Below are 6,018 nucleotides of genomic sequence, written 5' to 3'. Positions count from 1 at the left end.
GCGAGCGCAGACCGCCCTGGTGATTCAGATAGGCCACCACCGCTGTGTTGTCGGAACGAACCAGGACGTGGTGGCCTTGGAGATCGGGCAGGAAACTCCTTAGAGCCTGGAACACCGCCAACATCTCGAGACAGTTGATATGCCACTCGGATTGATGCACCTGCCAGGATCCCCTTGCAAAGCGGCCGTCCATGACCGCGCCCCAGCCCGTGAGGGAGGCGTCTGTCGAAATAACCAGCCGGCGACAAGACCCTCCCAGCACGGGCCCCTGGGACAGGAACCAAGTTTCCTTCCAAACTGATAGGGAACGAAGACACTTGCGCGTAACCCAAATCAGACGGAGAGGATTTCCCCTCGGGAAAAAAACCTTGTTCCTTAGCCACCACTGCAGGGGTCTCATGTGCAGCAGTCCAGATGGTATACAGAGGGACCCTCCCTCTGAACCATCTCCTGAAGCAGGTCGGCTTGGTAGGCTTGAAGCACCGCCATGGTGTGCAAGCTCGCACCTGCCTGGCCCGCTGCCATGTACGCCTTCCCCACGAGCGTGGATGTGGTGCGACATGGTTTGGATGGTAACGCCGGCTTCTCCAGGGAGGACGCAAGTCGAGGGGAGAGATAGCTCGCAAGCGCATCCTCTACCCGAGGCATCCTCCCATAACCACGGTCCCTAACCCCCATCACATTGCTGTAGTTCAGTGATCGGGGTGTGGAAAGCCGTGTAGAGAAGGGTCTGCCCCATGATTTACTCAGTTCATCATGTAAATCAGGAAAAAATGGCAGAGATCGGCGTGGAGGTGGCGTGTGGTGCTTAAGAAACCTTTCATCAAGCTTACCACAAGCCTGTGGTGTCTGCTCCTCCTGTGGCCAGTTGATATTGAGCTTAGCCACGGCTCTAGTCACCACCTCCAGCAGCTTGTCATAGTCGGGCGCAGCCTGATGACGTTGCCCCGACACCCGGAAGTCATTGTCCATTACGCCGAGCACGTCCATCTCCTCGGAGTCGGATTGCTGCAGCGTCTCCGGATCCAAACCGCGAGCGGTAGCAGCCGAGAAACGGGCTCCCGAACGAGGGAAGGAAGCGTCGGAGCCAGCGGACGAAAGTCGGGAAAAAGCCTCAGCCGTCCAGAAATCCTCCGACAGATCACGCTGTGAGCCCCATGAGTGAAGCCGCCGGGCCGCCTCAGCGGCCGCCGGGCCCGCACTACAGGGAGAACACATCCGGCCATCCTCGGAAAAGAGAGCCATGCGGGACCTCAGTACCCGCACGGAAAGGGCTTCGCAATGGCCGCAGGCAGCCCCCTCGAGAGCTGCCCGGGCGTGCTCCATCCCCAAACATGAGACACACATCTCATGAGAATCTCCATCCGTGATGTACCGAGGGCAAGGAAAAACACACCTTCTGTACCTCTGATTGCCGGACATGCTGGTAGACTTCTTCTTCAGGTAAGACATTCACTGCTTGTAGGACTGGAGCTTCTTCAAACAACATACAGAGCGCCTGCTGAATAGAAAAAGCTAATGATGAGTGTGTACAGGTGTGCTTTATACTCCTCCGGTTATTCCGTCACACCTTACCGTTCTAGCAACAAGCCAATAGGATTGGAGTGATTTCATTCACGTTCAGACCTGCTTCGCCTAGAGGCGTTCCCATAGTGTCGTAACCGACGCAGTTCGAGTTCCCTCGAAGGGGAACTGTAGCCCATGGGCTGCACCAATTGTGTTTGTCCAAAAGAAGTGTGGAGTTTGGCGGTTTTTTGTGGATTACCGCAAGCTTAATAGTGTCACACACATAGATGCTTTCCCCCTCCCACGAGTTGAAGATTCACTGACTAGCTTAACCAAGGCTGAGTGGTACACAACCTTAGATCTTGCTAGCGGTTACTGGCAGGTTGAGCTGGAGGTAGGGCTGGGCAATAAAACAATAATGATAATTATCGCAATATAATTTTCCTCAATAACAATATAATTAATGTTCAATATATCGTCAATTAATATTTGGTTTAATTCATTTGAATCAATTACAAATTAGCACTTTTTAGCAATTTTTCTATTAAAATATTTATTTTGTTAAAGGGACTGAAAAAAGATTTGCTATTTAAATTTGTTAAAAAAGATTTTATCATAATAATTTTGAATGTTCTACGTCAGATTTGTTAAGTGTTTGTCACATTCTGACCAAAAAGAAAAGTTTAACCACATAATTAACCATCTGGTTTCTTCAAATTTCACTCAGGAGCAAAAATCAGCCTTTAAACTTGAAAGAAATAATGATTTGACATACAGCATATCGTGATAATTATTGATATTGAATGATATGAAATGTTTTTATCGTGATAACATTTTTCACCATATTGCCCAGCCCTAGCTAGAGGAGGGCGACAAAGAAAGACTGCATTTAAAACCCCCTCGGCCTGTTCCAGTTTGAAAGGATGCCCTTTGGCCTTTGTAATGCACCTGCTACATTTCAGAGACTGATGCAAAGGTGCCTAGGTAATCAGGCGACAGAGTCAGCTTTAGTTTATCTTGATGATGTAATTATTTTCTCTGCAGATTTCTCAGCCCACCTCAACCACCTAGAAGCAGTGTTCCAGTCCCTCGAGCGTTATGGACTAAAACTTTGACCTGATAAGTGCCACTTCTTCTAGAAGGAGGTGAGGTTTCTAGGTCATTTGGTCGGGGGACAAGGTGTCACACCTGACCCCGAGAAGATAACTGCAGTCCAGGAATGGAAGGTGGCTACTTCGGTCAGGCAAGTGTGCTCTTTTTTGGGGTTTGTACGCTATTACGGACCATTCATTAAGGACTTATCAAAGGTTGCCAAGCCACTTAATGAGCTGCTGAGAGGTACGGAACGTAAGCCAGGGAGTAGTACACCTATTAACTGGACAGACGAATGCGATAAGCCTCCCATACACTCAAACAAGAGCTCCATAGAGCCCCTTTGACCATTGCCCTTTATACAGATGCTAGGGTTGGGGCCTGTTCTGGCCCAGGACAAGATGGGGTAGAATGAGTTATTGCCTATGCTAGTCAAAGCCTCAACCCCGCAGAGCGCTATGATGCCAATTATAGTTTGTTCAAGTTAGAGCTACTGGCATTTAGGTGGGCTGTGGTGGAGAAATTTAAAGACTGTCTGTGGGGCGCTAAAGTTAAGTTAAATGCTAAGGGGATCTGTGACTTAGAATGGTTATATTAGTCTCAGCTTGACACTGCACAGCGACAACATTGTGGCTAGACGAGAAAGTGACATCCTAACTGAAGTCTCGCCTTGCTGACAGGACTGACAGCATTTTAATTTTAATTTTGACATCAAAAGAGCATGTTTTTTCTTGCATTTGACTATAGTCCACTGTAGAGCAGGTTAAATCTTTGAAAATGAAATGTCAATTGCCGTTTTTATTTTCAGAGGAAGGGGATTACGGTAGTAATCTTTGTTCATTACCATTGACAGCAACATTGCCCTGCAAGATTGCTCTAAAAGTTGCTCTGTGTATCATCAGCTTAAGAGTAGACTTTCCTATATCAATAGAACGTTCTATTGATAAAGCTTATAGTTAGGGCTGGCTCAGGTGAGTCCTGAACCATCCCTTAGTTATGCTGCTATAGGCCTAGACTGCAGGGGGACTTCCCATGATTCACTGAGCTCCCCTCTCCTCTTTATGCATTCTTATCCCAGTAATGCATGTTAGTAACTTGACTTCTTCCCTCCCCAATAGTCGTGTGCTTACTCGTCCCTCTCCTCTCTTCTCCTGTCACTTTCTGGAGGTGTTTCTGGCTCTGGAGTCTGGATCTGTGGGTGTGAGTCAACACAACATTTTTGCCTCTTAAAAGGAAGTTTTTCCTTGCTTCTGTCGCCAAGTGCTTACTCATGGTGGGAAATGTTGGGTCTCTAAACTTTTAATACCAAACAGAGTATGGTCTAGACCTGCTCTATATGAAAAGTGCAATGAGATGACGACGTTGAATTGGTGCTATACAAATAAAACTGCCAGGATAATGTCAGCATCATTATGAGTATACTCAGAATTGCTTCAAAGCAATGAAATATTCAATCGATTAATGAAAAACAAAAAATAGCACACTAATTCCACATGACTTCTACAACAGGTCATGACTACTCGTGAATAGTGTTTGTGCTTAAGAGAACATTTTTAATCAGAGAAAAATGGTGAATGCGGTCACTTGTACAAGCCACATAAGAACAAATCTGTTCATACAAGTGGGTCTTGCATGAAGCCCACTGAAGAAATAAAAGTGAAAGTGTTGAGAACGTTCTATCTCGCTGAAAATGAAAATCCTGTGGGAATTTTTTTATCTTGTTTTCATTTGTAAGGAAATCCCTTCTTCTGACTAGCAATAAGATGGAAACACACACTTCAAAGATTCTGTTCCACCTGTTTTATAGCCATTACTGTCAATTCCCCATTGTGGCATGTGTGCAGCACAATACAAGTATAATGGTGTGCAGCTTAAGTCTTTCATGTGTGCACGAGGCACAGTTGAAAGGCAGTTAACTACCTATGAAAATCGCATCTAATCTGTCTGTCAACATGAGATGATGTTTTGTGTCATTGAGAGACTCTGCTGAGGGCTTTAACTAGAGATATGTACTTCAGTGTAAAAACAAAATCAGTGACCAAACATAGAGACACAGCAAGAACAGCTTTAAAATTAAAGTTCAGCAGGAGTTCAATTTTAAACTTCCACCATGGCCAGATTAACCTGCTAGAGTGTCCGAGGGCAAAATTAGCTCCTATTAAGGGACAGAACGAAATTTATTGGGGTGGGCGGAGAGGGCTGAATCGTATATTTAATTTTATTAAAAAGCAAGACACTCCCCAGTATTTGTAATATTTTGTTGGAACTGACATTGAATTGACATAGAAAAAACTGCAGCAATATCCCCCAATATCTCAAAATATAACATCCATGCCAAACATAACAAGGAGGTGAAAATAAGCCACTATCTCATTTTAATAACGAGCTGTTTAATAGGTGTACTACCCCTTTGTCCACTTGAATTGTTTGGTTAGGTAACAGTTGTCATTTTTGGTATTTTTGTATGAAGGGCAGCAGGAAGGACAAACACCTCTTTGATAAGGGGTTTACATAAACTGAATAAACTGTTGATTTATTTCCAACCATCTCTCTCGTCTCATTTTCTGACTGCTGGTGTTTTGTTATCAACATATTTATAAGATTTTGCTGTGTTCCTAGATTTCAGTTATTAACTTGAGACTTTTATAGGTATTAAAACAAGTTAGTTCCTAGTAAAAGCAGAATAAAATTAAAGCTGCAAGCAGCGTTGGGCGGGCCCTCGCACTTGTAGCGCGTCCGCGTGTGAGCCGGCCGAGTTGCACATTCTGGAGCTCTGCCGGTGCGGTTGTGAATTTGCTACACGGTTCCGACGCCGCATGAAGGTGTTATATGTCACTTCCTGTGTCCCCTATGTGGAGCTACATAGCACTTGCCGCTATGAATATAAATCAGTATTGGTGTGTAGATGTCTGCGGGGTGGGAGAGTTATCAAGCACGAAAAGTTTGTTTCAGATGTGAGCATGTACACTGAACAATAATGTACCCAAACAATAAAATAAATTCCTTTTATATTTCCCTGCCTTGTTGTTTATGTGTACATACAGAGGAAGAATGTGAGAACAGCACACATTTCATCGTTACTGTGTGTTAGAGCATGGGAGAACAGTGGATACTTTTAATACAGCCCACACCCCTAATACTGTGTAACTATAACAAGTAGAGAACAGAAGAAAAAGATGTTCTTTCTTTACAACTGTCTGCATAGCTTATTCATATTGTGTAATGAATAAAAATAAATAGGCCTACTAGGCTCCTCTCTACTTTGACATTTAATATTAGCTTGTTTGATCCACCTTCATACACATGTGACATTACTGTACAGCTTGAGAAAGGTGAGTTGTTTTCTGCTCCAGCCTGCCTAAAAGAAAAGCGTTTTTGGGATTAAATGGACTTTATTAGCTGCTGCAGTGCAGGATGAAC

The 6,018-nt window shown here is 44.6% G+C and overlaps 1 protein-coding gene across 1 annotated transcript in view; it reads right to left on the bottom strand.

The window, feature by feature from the left end:
- Positions 1–6,018, bottom strand: part of pam (peptidylglycine alpha-amidating monooxygenase) — a 76,400-nt gene that overhangs the window by 11,016 nt on the left and 59,366 nt on the right. The window lies entirely within an intron of this gene.

This window comes from Micropterus dolomieu, linkage group LG13 (genome assembly GCF_021292245.1).
Source record: "Micropterus dolomieu isolate WLL.071019.BEF.003 ecotype Adirondacks linkage group LG13, ASM2129224v1, whole genome shotgun sequence".
In the NCBI taxonomy this organism is placed as follows: Eukaryota; Metazoa; Chordata; class Actinopteri; order Centrarchiformes; family Centrarchidae; genus Micropterus; species Micropterus dolomieu.
Note: the sequence above shows the minus strand (reverse complement) of the source record. Positions and strands in the feature narration are given on the sequence as shown.